Below are 16,397 nucleotides of genomic sequence, written 5' to 3'. Positions count from 1 at the left end.
GGTAGCTGAAATTCTATCCAGGTATTTTCCTGGAACGTTTGCTGTTTCCGCAACCTCTTTTCAGCTTTAACGGCAAATGACATGTTTACTAATCCAGAAATGATTATGCTGCAGGAGACTATGCTTTCTAAACAGATGTCAGTTGATGGGTATTGTGTGATATCTAGTCTTACGAGTAGTTGTGGATGGGACGCCCCTCTGGTGGCCTTGCAATCTTGATCAATAATAGGATAAACACACATTACATTGAATCATATTCATCTAATAATATCTTGGCTGTCGACGTAGAACTAATTGCGGGGAGGAAAGAACTGTTCTTATTGATAAATATGTATTTCAACCCCCAAACACAGGATATCGGAGTTCTTTTAACACCTTTGATGCAATTTTTGAAAATGCTGTTGTGAATAATAAGTATGAGGGCATAATCATTGGTGGGGACTTTAATGCAAGTTGTTTGGGTCATATGGATGATATACAAGCACGGGTTCTCTCTTTCAATCAAAAAAAATCTGTTATATCCGGCATGCGATAGAAGGTTTTTTTCCGGCCATGGAACATGAGATTTGTAAGACTCCATCAGGGCACTCTACAATATACGTGGCATAGGGAAAAAAATGTGTCAACAATTGATTTCTTTGTCTTATCCGAAAACCTGCTAAACTTATGTTCTCTAACATATTCCACAGATGTGACTCTAGAAAATGTTCCCAAATTGGGCCCTATAGAAATAGAGTGTCTGTCGGGTTCTATTCATTGGAACAAACATTTATGCCTAAAATTGATGAAAAGTCTAATTAGTTTAACTAAATATAACCCTGATGTTGATTATACAGTACAAGAGCTTCTTAATATTGAAAAACGTAATAATAACATTATACGAGATTCATTAAATCGACTCTCTAAAAGCCACTTGAGGAATCAGATAATCCATCATCATCAATATGATACTCATATAGCAGCATTAAAAAAGCAAAAACATAGCAAATTAAGACATCTTAAAACCCAAAATCTTGACTTAGATGCTTATATCGACAACAAAAAACAAATATTACGCTCATTTAGTAAGAACTGCAGAAGTCATTGCCAATCTCTTCATCTTCATGACAATCAAATGATTTTCAGTTACTTATGTAAGCATAATACCAAATCTATTTGGCGGATGTTTAATAAATCAAAACAGAATGCAACAGAAATTGTGTTACCTAACGTAGTTTCTGCAGATAGATGGGAATCATTTGTTGGTGAACATTTCAAACTTCCAGTATCTTTTGCTACCAAATTATTTACAATTAAAAGGCTAACTATGTTACCTCACTTCGAGTGGTCAGTTGAAGATATCACCTGGGCCATTGGGAAATTGAATTTTTCCATGGCCTCAGGTCCAGATGGTATTCCAGCTTGTGCTTTTAAAACTGATCCTCCATTCTGGGCAAAAATATTGTATTTAAAGTTCGAGAACATCTTTATGACGGGGGTTATTCCTCTTTCCTGGCACATCGCCATGATTGTCCCCATCTATAAAAAAGGTAATTCCGCAGATCCTATTAATTATATGCCTATTGCCTTAATGGACTGTTCTTATATAGTCTTTACTATTCTGCTTCTAAATCTTATTGATCATTTTATGGAATCACACAACATTTTGTCACAAATCAAAAATTGGATTTCGGAAACAAATGGGTATTACAAACAATGCCGCAATTTTACCACATATGTTATATTTATGCAAAAAAAAAAATAGGTAACATCTATATGGCATCACTTGATTTGCGTTCTGCCTTTGACTGTGTGGTTCGTGATAAGCTTTGGTGTAAATTGAGAAGGCTTGGTTTTCCTGAAAATATTATACAACTACTCGCCCTGTTGCATTTTGATACATACTTTGAGATAAGAATAAACAGGCAGGGAGACGGGACAAACAATATTCCCACTTATATTGGGGTGAAGCAGGGTTGTAGCCTAGCTGCTACTCTCTTCAACCTTTACCTGGTTGATATTGCGGAGATTTGGAAAACAGTTTTATGCTATCCAGTGAATCTTGGGCATCTCATGATTCATTGGCTAGCATACTCTGATGACATCATAATTTTTGACAAAACTCCCTATGGGCTACAAAATAAACTTGAAGCTTTTTCTGCATTTGCTAGTGAACACAATCTATGCGCAAATGTAGATAAATCGAAGATACTTGTTTTGTCAGGTTCTAATAAGACTCCGCGATATTCCTGGACATTTAACAGTTTTAAATTGGAGAGAGTTTCCACAATCAAATACTTAGGTTTTGACATCTCAAATGATTTCTCCCAAAAAAACTGGACTCAAATTATAACAAAGAAAGTCAGGCCCCTGGTTTCGCTTCTAAAAATAATATATAGGAAGTACTGTACATTTTCTTTAAGCCCTGCTCTTCAGTTTTATCAGATGAAGATTGAACCTATAATCCTGTACAATCTAGATCGATGTTTGCATGATAGTGATGATCTTTTGAACTCTCTCCAGGGCTGTATGTGGAAGCAGGTACTGGGCCTGGCAAGTTCAATACCAAATGCATGTATACGTGTTGAATTGGGCTTATCAAGTTTATCCTCTCATTTTTTATGGCGTCAAATAACTTTGTGTGCTAAAATCCAAAATCCCCCCAGAAATTCAATGTATGTTGAGTTTGCGAAAATGTTTTTGCTAGAGAATCCAGTTTCTATTGTAATGTTTAAACAAAGAATGGAATCTGCCTTACAGCGGATTAACATCACAAAAGAAGATCTAGCTGTGAGAATGGGATATTGTAAAAAAAATGCTGTACCAAATGGACTGGGTTGAATCTCAGGAGAAAATTGGCACATATCGGTTGTATAAAGAATTTGCTTCTTATTCACATAAAAAATCCCCTAGGCTAATGTATATAGAGTGTTTTCCAGACCTCAAAGTACGGGAAATGTATATGCGTTTTCATTTAAACCAACTACATTCTAAAGAACGCATTGGTCAATGGTTGCATTTTGAAACAGACATTTGACATTTTTGTAAGATAGATCCATAAAAAGAAACCATAAAACATCTGGTTATCTATTGCAGTTACTTTGAAGCTGACAGAATCTTGTATTTGGGTGATAAAAATGTTGGGAATTCTGATTCTTATCGTGAAATGCTATGGCAAAAATGTATGAATAACCCTCACATTGTTTTTTTGTGTGCACTTGTTAGATTACTAGTTAAAATTGAAGAGGAACTTCTTTGAAAAATGAAGGACTATGTTAATGATAGAAATTGAACATCTAGAATGGGCACAAGTCAATTGAGATATTCTAATAAAAGAAGTAGATAATTTTGAATGTATTTATTTTATGTGTTTATGTAACATGGTATTGTGGTGTTTGTTTTAGTTGTTCTTATGTATTTGTATTACAAAAAGTACAGATCTATGTTGTAACTGAATTTGAATTTGAATTTGAAGTGTGAAAAGTTGCTTTTTTTTTGTAACTATAGCACACTATATTAATAAAAAAATAAAAAAGGGAGCCTTCCCTGGGCCATAGCTATGCCATTTTGCTCTCAGTGTTGCAAGAACATACCACCCTATACTTGGATATATTGTGTCCTGATACCACGGGAGGGACTTGCACAAATGTCTCAGGGGTGTCTCTCTCGGACTGCCAATACTTACTCAAATCAGGATTTTGTGTACTTCAACAATGTCAAATTCAATATCACAATTATTGTGAACAATTAATCCAACAATGAACCCACTTCTCCAAAGCACAACCTCCAATTTATTCCACCAGCCTCTGTGGCTCAACCACTACCAACAGGGGAGTGTTCCATCAATCACCCTCACGCTGCTCTCTGCCTGCAAAGGACAAGCTGCAGTTCTTCCACGTGCTTCTCGAAACCACGCCAAATGGTACAATGATCCTTTAAAGCTTCAACACCACCTCGTCCAGTTATAAACCATCATTTTATCCATGTTTGTTCTTTCTTTTGCCAACAATTCTGTGCGTCACTGCAGGCCTTCACCCTTGCATCAACGCATCATGTCCGATTAACAATCTTTTGTGTGTGACGTCACAAGCCCATAGGTAAACCTAATACTTTGAGTGCACTCTCAAAGCCCACAATACACTAAGACACAACAATACAAGTACTCCACTGCTGTCATCCTGCTTTTTAAATCACAGGGGATACCAATTCTTGAAAATATGTGGTTCTTCTTCTACATCGCAGCATAGGAATACATCTATAAAGATTCAATAAGACCTTCTGCGACCTAAGCTAGCGCCTAGACACAGGGATCCCTCTAGCATCCGTATACTAAACTAACCACCAAGAAAACAGGTATAGATTAATGATTCATCCGTAAACTAAGCAAACTGCCTACAAACAAGTATCAATACATAATTCATCAGTAGACTAAGCTAGCGCCTAGAAACAGGTATCCACACATAATTCATCTATAACATAGCTAACTCTTGGAAACAGGTATACTTCATAAAAAACACAAAAACAAGACAACACTTTCCCTCACCAATATTTATTAAATTGCTGGACCTATACTTACAATCTGCAGATCCACTGAAGCCCTTGGACACCGCCACTCCCCCAATCTGCCAGTCTGCCGTCCAGTCTGCTAGGTGTCTCACATGGAGCGGGCATGAATTTCACCAAGGTGGCTTCTGATGGCCTTCTCGACTTCAACGTGTTGTCTTTAGTCTGGTCCTCGTGGGGTCACAATGCAATCCTTCGGGCATGCAGCAGGAAAAAACAGTATTATTCGCTGGGGGTCTTAGCTACTGTTCTCTGCTACGACCTGAATTAAGGCGAGGAATTTGTTCATCTCCCTCATTACACGCAAGAGGAACTGGGCCAAGGAAATCCCCTGAAATCAAAAAAAGGAAGAGTCCAGCAATGTAACAAAAGCTTTACTATTTATTTGAGAGCTCTCATACAGAGATTAAGCAATGGACAATGCAGCATTCTCCAATACTCTCTCCTCAATTACAGGCTTGTCTGGGCATTTTATGGTACGGTGACATTACAAAATAAAGTTACATGGCATAAAACCTAAGGTGGAACAGGATTGGTTAGTATGGTAGACCACATATATAAAATGTAGCGTATTAGTGCATTGATTGGAAAAAGCATATCTGGTGGCACATCCTGTGACCACCTCCTAAATGTTGCAACTACAAATATTTCAGGTAACTGTGCTGTGATTGAGTTATGCAACAAAGTGTGAGCTTAGCGGTGAAGGTGAATAAGGATTGGTCAAAGAGGGTTTTCTCAGCCTTGGAGCTATGGAAAGTTACTAGCACAAGTGCAACTATCCAAGGTGGTCAGAACAGCCCTGAAGGTGCTGTATATTCCCACCAAGTTAACATCTTCGATCCTCTAAATCCTGAGACAGAACGAGGTATTACTTTTTTTATCATCTTATGTTTGGTTGGATGGGAATGACGGTCCCCATCTGGCTCAAATGAATACGCTTTGTCCTCTAGGTTCTTATCACGTGTCCAGGGAACACAAACTTGGCTTCTCCTGCTTGCATTCATGAGGATTTCCAGCTTTTAGACATGCAGGTGTCCAACCTCATCTGCTAATATGAAACGTTCTCCCTCTGCGTCCTTTGCATGAACATGCACAGTGGCTGCACTGACAGCCTGGTCTGCACGTCTCTGCAAACCCAAGTATTCTCTGCGAACCCAGCACGTCAACCTTTCTCAACACCTTCAAGTCCCCTTGGTATCTTCCATTCATTTCAATGTGGCTGCGGCTTCCATCTTGAATTTGATGGCAGCCCCTGTTAGTTGTGTTTAGCATCAGCATGCAGTTTATATGTATTCTTGTGCAACTTACAGTTACTGCATAGCAAGAGTGTGTCTGTCCTCTATCTAAGTGGGTCATAAGCATGTTCTTCATGTCTACAAGCAATTTAATCTAAGCGTCTGTGTAGCTTCATGCAGGGATGCAAATGTGCTTCATGTCTAACACACCTCTGTCATGGTCTCTGTCATGACATCAGCTGCTGCATGGCCGCAGTCAGTCTACTGCTCCATTGACAGCAAACTTATATCTTCAGTCACGTCATTAGGATAGGGTCTGAAAGGTTGTCTAAGTGAATAGCGTTTCTCACACCTACGGTACATTGATGATGGAGATGAGGGAATCAGGAATGATCTACACCTCTCATTTCTCTGCTGCCGAGATGAGAGTGAGATAGGTGCAATGAGGGCCACATTTAGATCTCCCTCTTCAATGGTTTGACACATATTAGATACTCACATTCAGCAACACAGAAAGAGCAACACATGTACTACTTTTGCGGTTGCTGAGGTTATAGATAGGGCAGTGTTATAGGCCCGGTATTTAATTGATGTAGGTAACAGTAGGGGGGGTGATGTATTGTGTGTGGAAGGAGTCGAGGGAAGCGGAAGATGGAGTCATAAAGGTGCTGTGGTAACAACTAGGTCATTGTGTTTGCAGGGCAGGGGTAACGCCATTTTGGTAGTGGAGGCCCAAGAATATTATTAACAGAATAGAACACAGACTCGGAGGTGGAGCTGTGGCTCTGTGTAGTTAGCTTGAAAAACAAATCCCCCTTGTCATTTCCCAGTAGAGAAGCCAAGGTCAAAGGCACCCGAGGTGCACAGCCACTAATTGTATCCAGCTATGGGGCCTGAATGTGGTGGAAATGGAATGTGAGTGGGGAGGGATGAGGCCTGTGAAGGGTGAATTCATGAGAACAGGGCACAAGGTGTTGGGATGCCAAGAAGCTAAACAAAGATGTATGAGCACTGCATCCCTCCCTAAGAGCTTTCATCCCATATGAATTACACCAGGTAAATCCCTGAAAATTAGATTCAAAACAGTTGCTCTAGTCTCGTCATTACTGGGCACCTGGGGTATAAAAGAGATAAGGGGGCTCCATGTCTGGAACGTCTTGTGATTTGGGGATAGTAGTAGCAGTGATGATGACAGTAATTTAGGTACAAGGTCGGGAAGGCAACTTGTGTATGACACTGTGTCTGCTATAATGAGAAGGCCTTTTGTCTTATCAAAGCAGAGTTGGCCTTGCCAGCTTACTTCAAGTGCATCTGGAAATGAGGGGTACACATCACGTGCCAGTCTTGAATTATCAATATGCCATTACATTTGAGTAACCAATCCCATAGCTTGATCCGACAGGGAAGATATATAGGGACCACGTGTTAGGGCAGTAGGTTTAGATAGTGTGTGGCCAATTGGTCCAAGGACTATAGTGGGGCAATCAGCATGTTTTGTAGGTGGTAGGCAATTAGGGTGGTGGGATAGCATTGTAACCTACATAACCAAATGTGGCATTTCCCCACTATATAACCTGTAACTTTGTGGGATGTGGCAAGCTACAAGTCATTTGGTTCTACAGGACTGTCTGAGAATGTTTGCATGTAATAAACCTTGTTTTCACTTGCAAAGAGGTGCAGTGCTTAATAGATTATTTTTACGAGCGGTTTTGGGTTGCTTTCCTTTCACAAGACTGGTTTGAAACTGGCTGGTCCCCTTCTTTAATGAGACAGACGGGCTAACAAATGATGTATGGAAGGCTATCTGTAGCAATAACAGTGGCAAGGATTCATTCAAAGGCATGCATCAATCACCTTTCTAGCACACAACGCCCTTGCAAATGAAAGAAGCAAATGTAACTGAAAAACCCAGTTACATTACAATGCATTTGTTTTCTGACTTCACTACACTTTCCCAACCTTTTACATTTCTCATATATCAACCCATATTTTTCACATGTCCTGAAGTTGATAAACCCACAGAATACATACTTTGAATGTATTGTGTAATGTCCCTAGTTTGGATGATGCACCTGCCACAGTGATTGGTGTGCAAGCTGTGTGGCTCACAAGTACATAATCTGGATGTACCAGAAAATAATGTAATTCTTATGAAGCTGATACAATGAGCCACATTGTCTGTGAAGGGACGGGTGTTAGGGAGAATTCTCATAAATGGCTAATTTCCCTTACCTAATGAGTCCCTCAGCAGCTTTGCTGGATTTCTACGATTTCTTTTTTCACCTGGTAAGAGTGTGAGCCTCTTTTCCCACTCTTACATGTGTTTTGCTGCGTGTGTTTTTACCATTTGTGTGATCGTGGGCTCTGAAGCCTCACCTACTCTATGAGCACCATTTTTGTGTGTGTTACACAGCACCTTCAGTGCAGTAACACAGGATTGTCTTTTAGACTTCCCTCTGACTCCATTTTTCTGAGACTGACTACTGTCTCCCAGAAACATGTAAAGTTGCCATTAACATTATGTAGTCTCTTTAAAATACAGACCCAGTACACCCCATCTTACATGGAGTATTGGAAAGGGTTAAATCCTATCCCTTTTTGTCTGCGTCTTGTGGGGCAGTTTTTCGCTCCCTTTACATTAAGACTTGGCTGGTGGCAGTGGTAATATTTAATCTTTTACTTGAAAACCTTGAGTCAGTGTTTGCCTGAATTACAGTAATTGCTGTCCTTTTTGTAACTATTTCATACTGCTCACTTACTCTTGAGATAATTCTGGCTGCTCCGCTACGCTACCACTTTAACAGTGTAGTACAGGCTTGTACCAAAGGTGAATTTGTATTGTCACTTGTAGTCTTAATTGTGTGTGGTGTTCCCAAAGGCTATTGCATATAATTCTGCCTAACACATGTGTACAGCGGTGAGGATCAAAAAGTACTGCTATTACCTTGGATCAACTAACTACAAGGCTAACATCAACAAAAACAAGATTAATCATGTCTAATATGGAAAGCCACAGTCAGGAGACCCTCCTGATTTGCACTTCTGATTGTTTAAGAAACATGGGTAAAGAAAGGAAACTTTCTGCCAAAGGCAAAAAGACTGAATTGATTGAAAAGTTGTTAAAGAATCCAAGTCTAGGGAGCGGGTCTGAAATGCCTGTCTCTCTAACAAATGTGTAAAGTATTGAGGATGATAATATGTCTGTCAATGATGAGTTGGAGGAGGTAGATGTGTCTATGAATGTAAGCCTCTCTGCCCCCTTGCCTGCTCAGCAACCTCAACCCTTGTCCATTGGGACCCCCACAGGTCCTACACTTAGTCCTGAATTCATTGCTCTAGAGAAAATGAGGCTTGAACTGGAATTCAAACGTTTAAATGCTCAAACTGAACAGAAACACCAAGAATGTAAGCTCAGAGAAATGGAGTTCAATCATGAACTAGAAATGAAAAGATTGTCTCTTGAAAATGCTTCTCTCCCAGGGTCTTCTAGGTCTTCCAGTCCTAAGATACACCGTATGCAAAAAGAAACTGTGGGTATGTATGAGGTTAAGCTTGATATTTTGGATTGGTTGGCAATGTTTGAATATAACCATGGGATTCAAGGTCTCTGAGGGAATCAATTGCTTCACTGGCTCTTCTCTAGGCTACCCCCTGTTGCATCTGATGTTGTGATGGAGCTGGGGAGTTGGATAGGATGGATCATGAGTGTGCGAAGCTAGCTTTAATTGCTAGATTTGGGAAGACCTCTTCCCAGTACCTTAAGAGGTTTAGGACCCTCAAAAAGCATGATGGTACCCCTTGGGCTACCTGGGTATGTGAGTGTTTGAAAAATTTAGATGGTTAGATTAAGGGTTACAGAGTGAACACTTATGAAGGAATGAGAAATCTTGTTATGTTGGAGCCTATTGTTGATATCTGCTTTCCTGAGCTCAGACAGCACTTGACTGATTCTAAGGAGATAGATCCAAAGAAACTAGCTAAGGCTGCTGACTTGTGGGTTGCCAACAGGGCTACCACTTGAATATAGATGGGCCATGATAGTAGCAACACCTAATATGAGCATACGAATAGCAACAATCAACGTCCTTAATGCTTTGCATCTATCTGATGAGAACAACACTGTCAAATTGTGAATATTGTTGAGCAACTTATGCCTTCACATTGCTATGTTTTACTACATTATTGTAAGATCACAAGTGTTTCTTTGTTTTTGTGTTTTTTGTGTTACTTGTTATTCACTCATGTTTTACATATAAATTGTAAAGTTGAGAAAACAGCTGAATCAATAAACAAAATTAAAAAAAATACCATCATGCAATTTCATGGTAGTTTAAAAGCCAGGACTCACTCTCCCATGGGCCGAGATAAGATGACTATGAAGTGCATGTGAAACAAAAGCATCTGCTCTTGATCATTATTTAAACAATGATTCTTATCGATATGGATGATGTGCCTACAAACAGTTAATTACACCAACTGCTGTTTTTCAAATTTGGAAAATTGTAACTTAGTCTATTTCTTTACAGAAGATGGTCTTGTATGCATCTGTGTTCTGCGCATATATACGATCCACTGAACAATAATTGACGCTATGATGATTTTACCTTAAACATGTTCCCCAAGTATGGTCCCTTAATAACATCACAGCAAGCAAAGAGTTTGCTGCACCAAATATAAACAAAGGTTTAATTTCAATTCCTGAAAAGTGGGAATCCCGTGAACACCTTGTTTTAAGCAACAAATAAAAACACAAACATTGGCAAAGTCAGAGGTTTTTTCATTAGTTTAGGCATGGGATAAGCATTTCCGTAATGGTACTACTAGCCATAAGATGGCAACAGCTGGAACCTGGTGTGATTAACTGAACGTTTGATAGCACGGCCTGGCAAATGTAATACCTTTATACAAGCAAAGATTTGTGGCTTTGCCAATGCTTGTTTTAACAGGACTTTGGTGCAAGGAACGAAAATGAATCACTAGGAAAAAGGCACACTTGGTTAAGATATTTTTATTATACCGGTAGATCATTTCGAGCTGCAATTAAGCCATTAACTCCCAGCATGCTGTTTGGAAATAACACTGGCAGGACAAAGTTTGGTGTTACTGGTTGATACAGCTATCTCAAAGAGATCCCGGGAGAAATGGTTTTAGGCAGGATGAGGCAAGGAGTGAGTGTGAATGGTCATAAGGGTTAGAATGGCCATGGTCAGTCAATGGGTGGGTAAATAACAAAACAACACCTACAAGCTGTGTGATGCTCACAAAATGTCATCTTCCCCCTACCTGTAGTACCATACAATAATGTTGGCTCATGGGTGGTGCTTAAGTGCCACGTGATAGGCACTACTAAAAAGGGAGGGTTTACAGATTACCTTACACTTGCTCTGCAGTGACAGCAGTGGGAATGTCAAACTTACCTGTTAATGGCCCTACATCACACAGCTGATGACCTACTTTTGTTTGCTCTCAGCTAATGTACCAGAAAAGAATGAGAAAAAGTGAGAGAAAGAGAGGAGAGAGAGAGAGAGAGAGAGAGAGAGAGAGAGAGAAGTACTCAGAAAAGGTGACAGATAGCAAGAGACACAAAGAAGGGACAGGTAGAAAGTGAGAATGACATGGTAGGATCTAATGTGTGCCACTGATTTACAACTTTTTTGCACATTAGCCGAGTGGAAGGTGGATTAGTCAAATAAAAAAATGTGCTGTGGAAGTAGTTAAGAATGGGTGAACTTTGTCACTTTACATTATGGCCGTATTGCATTTATCAATATTGCTTCATTAATTGTGTTGGTTTCCCTGCAGTTATTCACTAATTGTAGCCACGTGACAGCACAGTTCCTGAGTCTTACTGTAGATTAAAAACATTTACTAGGACCGTCCAATCCTTTTCCACTGCCTGCCATCGAGCCGCTCAGCACAGGTTTAGAACATTAAAACAAAGTGACAGCATGACGGAAATCTAAGGCTCCACAGCCAGGCTGTTTTGAATAATAATTCTTTTTGACATGACCTGTCAGTGTTTGGGTCTTTAAGGGGCAATGCCCTTTCACAGCCTATTTAGTTCTTCACACTGCGGAAAGTTTAGACAAATAGCCTCTATTGTGGTTACCCTCCCACCACATAATTCAGTAGCCCTGTCATTGCTTATGTACTCAGCTGTCAGCTACTTCAGACTTATTGCCTAGGCAACGCGAGATAACAGGGTTCCATCGTGTATTTTGCACAAATGTAGGTGGCGAAAACAGGTCTTTCTTTCCTGAACACTGAAGTTTCGAAGCACAAGTCCCAAAATGAAATCCTAATTGCAATGCCATAAAGTAAGCACTGGGACCACTTGCTCATTGCAGGAGTGAGAAGGGATCCAGTGTAGCCCCAAACATTCTGTTACTGCCTCCCGAATCAACAAAGACACCTGTTCCGGGGCCTCTCAGGAAATTGTCTCAGGAAAGGTTCAGCCGCATCACGTGCAATTCTGATGTCCACGCTTTTTTCTGATGTAATTAATACAATCTCAACTTCTGGAATAAAGTCATTTTTAGTATCTGGACTCCCTTCAGAACGTGTCAGAATGTGGAGGCACTGCAATGAGAACAGAGCAGTTTATAATCTGAGTAGTTGGTCAATGGTGTGACGTCTTGCATAAAACGACCTTCGGTGCTACTGCACGTCTGCAGCCATTTGCAACTTTGCCCACCCAGATCTTCAAGCGCTCTGCTCCTGTAGTGCAGCTTGAACTCTGACCCCTTTTAGCCAAACTCTGACCCCTCTTAGTCACCATCAAAGGGGGTTGCCCCATTAAAGGAGACAGCTGTCACACTTACCCAGTTGCAGTCTTCAACTGAACACAGAGGCTTTTCAGCAGGCACAGCAACACCATACACATACTTCGGTGAGTAACAACAAAGTGCCTCTTGTGCATCGAGGGAGCAAAATCAGAGACAACTCAAGTGTTACTCTCATTGTCTATATTTTTTCTCAGAACCCGAATCTGTATAAAGATCCTGTTGTTGATGCTTGCAAATCTACAATTGTATAAGCATTTCAAGGCTATAACAATAGCAGTAGTTGATATACAAATATCTAGTGGCATAATATAGTGTACATTTCTCACAGAAATCCTTGTCTCGATGGAGCCTAATGTTTTACGATGGTGAAGTATTGAGACTCTCTCCATTTGTTTGGTTGAGAAAGGGACAGTACAATTGGTGAAATCCTTGTTAAAGTGCGTAGTCACACTGTTTTATGATATGTTTTGTAGGATGTTTTAATTGGGGCACAACTAGTTTGTGGGAATATTCCACCCACAAATCAGGTGCGCAGAATTTTCATTTATTTAATAACTTTATTTTATGAACCTGGGAACCCCAATTTTGGAATATGAATTGCCTACTGACTCTCTCCCGCTTCGGACAAGAATAACAATGTTGCACAAAGGTCTATTTATTAACACTTAGAAACAATTGAATCAATTTAAATACCGACCAATTATGCATGCATTTGTGAAATTCCAATTTCAATGAAGAATGATCAATACACTGGTTGCATCCCTTTTGTATGCTACATTTACTTGAATAGACTTTTGTAAAAACACACATCAGCATCTATACATTTAATGTATCCAGAGAATGCATTTAACAGTTTACGATGGCTTGGGATAAAATTGTGATTTATTTAGGAAACTAAATGAAATCTGAGCATCACTCCCTATCTAAATCCTTCTACTTCTTATTTATTGCAAATAAATATTGCTCCACTGAATGGACATGTCATAATTTTAAACATCATTCTAGAAAACTCAGTTGAAACAGGCTACTTAACATTCTCACATGTGAATCACTTACAAAATGACAGCATATGTTTGTTAAATTCAATTCAGTGGTGTTTCTACTGCATTCCTGTGAAAATTGTAAATTTCTCATTTTCAATGGGCAAATTAAAAGCTGGAAAATGGGTAGTGAATAATCACCCTTTCTTTTTTTTCTTGAATGATTTAACACTGGCAACAGGACTCTGCTTGGTGATGTAACCAGGAAATGACTTCAATTAGCTTATTTTTCTAGGTGTGCACCGAGATATATATCCTTTTGGCTCCCAGAATACTTCCTCTTCGTGTGCATTACACAGATAAGGAATCTGGGGATCTGCCTGTATACACACCATCGGACCTAATCTCTAAAATGTATAATTTCAGAAACACATCCACTTCTGAAACATTTATTAATTTCTCAGGATGTCTAGTCAATATATCTACCCCAACCCTCCTTACTTTCACTAATAAAAAGGATGGGATTTAATCTTTCTCAGAGGCCAAATCCATGCTAGAAAGGCATGGGATTGTCCATTCCCCTGACGTTTCACTGTATGTTGCTGTGTGGGATCGGTTTGTGTGTGCCGCACGACAACAAGGCTTGAAGCGTGATCCAAGAGGGGGCCATATGAGTATCAGTCCCCGATACTCTGCCTATCTTGTGTGAAGTTCTAAGCACGAGTCCCAAAATGAAATCCTAATTGCAATGCCATAATCTAAGCACTGGGGCGATTTGCGAATCGAAGGAATCAGAAGGGATCCAGTGTGGCCCCAAAAATTCTGTTACTGGCTGCCGACTCAAAATACGCCTGTTCTTGGGCCTCCCAGTAAATAGTCCCAGAAAAGGTTCAGCCACATCACATGAATTTCTGATGTCCAGAGATAGAATACCCTTTTGTCTCCCAGAATACTTCCTCGATGTTTGTGCATTACACAGAGAAGGAGGCTGGGGATCTCCATGTATACACACCATCTGACCTAATCTCTCAAATGTATCATTGCAGAAACACACGCACTTCTGAAACATTTATAAATTTCCCAGGATGTATAGTCAACATATCTACCCCGACCCTCCTTACTTACACTAATAAAAAGGCTGGGATTTAATCTATACCCCTTTAGAATATTTTCCAATCAGAATCATATCTCTCCTTGGACTTATACCTATATAGGAATTTCTTTTGGCTGCCTCACAGACAGGTGGGAACCCTTTTAAGGACTGGTTCAATCTTTTCCTTCTAGGAACAGGTGGGCAGCAGAAAGCAATATGGGATCAGCTTCCCTACGCAAACTTGTCTCCCTCTTTCTGTATTGAGGCCTGTCTGCTATATTTTCCACTGATGAAAGCCTGGGTCTTTAACTCTAGTTAGGCCTCACTTGCAGTGCTCTGCTAATTATCCAAAATGGGTCCAAAAGAAAGCAATTTATTCCATTATCCTTTTTGGTGTTAGCAATTCTCCTTTCTCCCCTTCTTCATTAGCCTGCTAGTCAGCAAGTAAGCAAGTGTGTGTCTCTATAATCTTTGGGTTTGAACTTTTATAGAGCAGAAACCACTCCCTATATCATTTCTCTAATTTAATTGGTCAATGTATGTGATTAAACAGAGTTACAAACGTGAAATCACACTAAATCACCCCTCTCCTATACATTGGGCATATTAATAAGGGCAGTGTGATGGGAGAAACTTTCAAGACTGGATTCCCTCCCATTTGATGTGATGTAATTTTGCAGATTTCTTCATTAAGTGATAACAATGTGTTTTATGTATAGTGCTTTCACCAAAGAACATATTTACGTACAGTAGCAACCAACCAAAGTTACTACTCATGTATCGACCTCAGAAGGATGAGTTGTCCTTGCCAGTATTCAAATCACATATCACACATAGATCACAGAAGCAAGTGCCGAACACCACTGAGCTATCTTACCGACTAAATAATGGCAACTTTCTAAAACATCATATTCCTCACATGTGACCAAGTTACTAATCAGTTCATCAGATCACTATCACTGGGGCGAATGATGCCACACAACAACGTGTGGTGGGTGTGTTATGGTTGATGAAATTATAGTTTATAACTTCCAAACATCCCTTGAACCCTGTGCCAAATGACTTTGTTTTCGGCCAGACACAAAACCCTTGAATTTTGACTTTGCAAGGAAATCCCAAACCTGTTTGTACTGCTTAATAGTATAATTAAGGCCAAACAACCATTTTCCAAGCCAAAGTCCTAGCTATCACCAGCCTATGCACAAAATGCAGAAATGTTCTCCTCACAGGTCTCCCAGACTGTTCTATATTCACCTATGGACAGTCCCCCATGTGGCATCTCACCTTCAGACAGGCTCTTGTAAATAATACCACCCCTACACTGGTCAGTCATCATTGCCTTTCACATCCAGCCACATTTACTTAAAGATTTGCTACATTATATTAAAGGCCCACACCATTAAAATGTTCAGCCACATCACTGATAACAGACTCAAGATTGGGTGGGGGAAGCAAAGCAGAATCAATTGAAACTAATTTTAGGACATGTTGCAAGTGTATAGGTGTCACAAAAGCAAGACCCACAAATTGTCCTTCTCAACCATGTACCTAAGATATCGAAAATCCTGCCCTCTCTCTTCGATTCGCCTCCTTCCAAAATGATCTTAAGAAAAGAACTTTAAATACTCTTTTACAGCAATAAAGAAAAGTAGGGTACTGTTTGCTATACTTACTGGGGTAGATAGTTTAAGATAATTGATAGATTCAGGATCAATCTTCATATTGATTGCATTAAAAATATTGGTGGTAGAAAAAATAATGA

Source organism: Ambystoma mexicanum, chromosome 6p, assembly GCF_040938575.1.
Source record: "Ambystoma mexicanum isolate Mex_15411 chromosome 6p, UKY_AmexF1_1, whole genome shotgun sequence".
NCBI lineage: Eukaryota > Metazoa > Chordata > Amphibia > Caudata > Ambystomatidae > Ambystoma > Ambystoma mexicanum.
The sequence above is the reverse complement of the archived record's forward strand: the minus strand, read 5'-3'. Positions refer to the sequence as shown.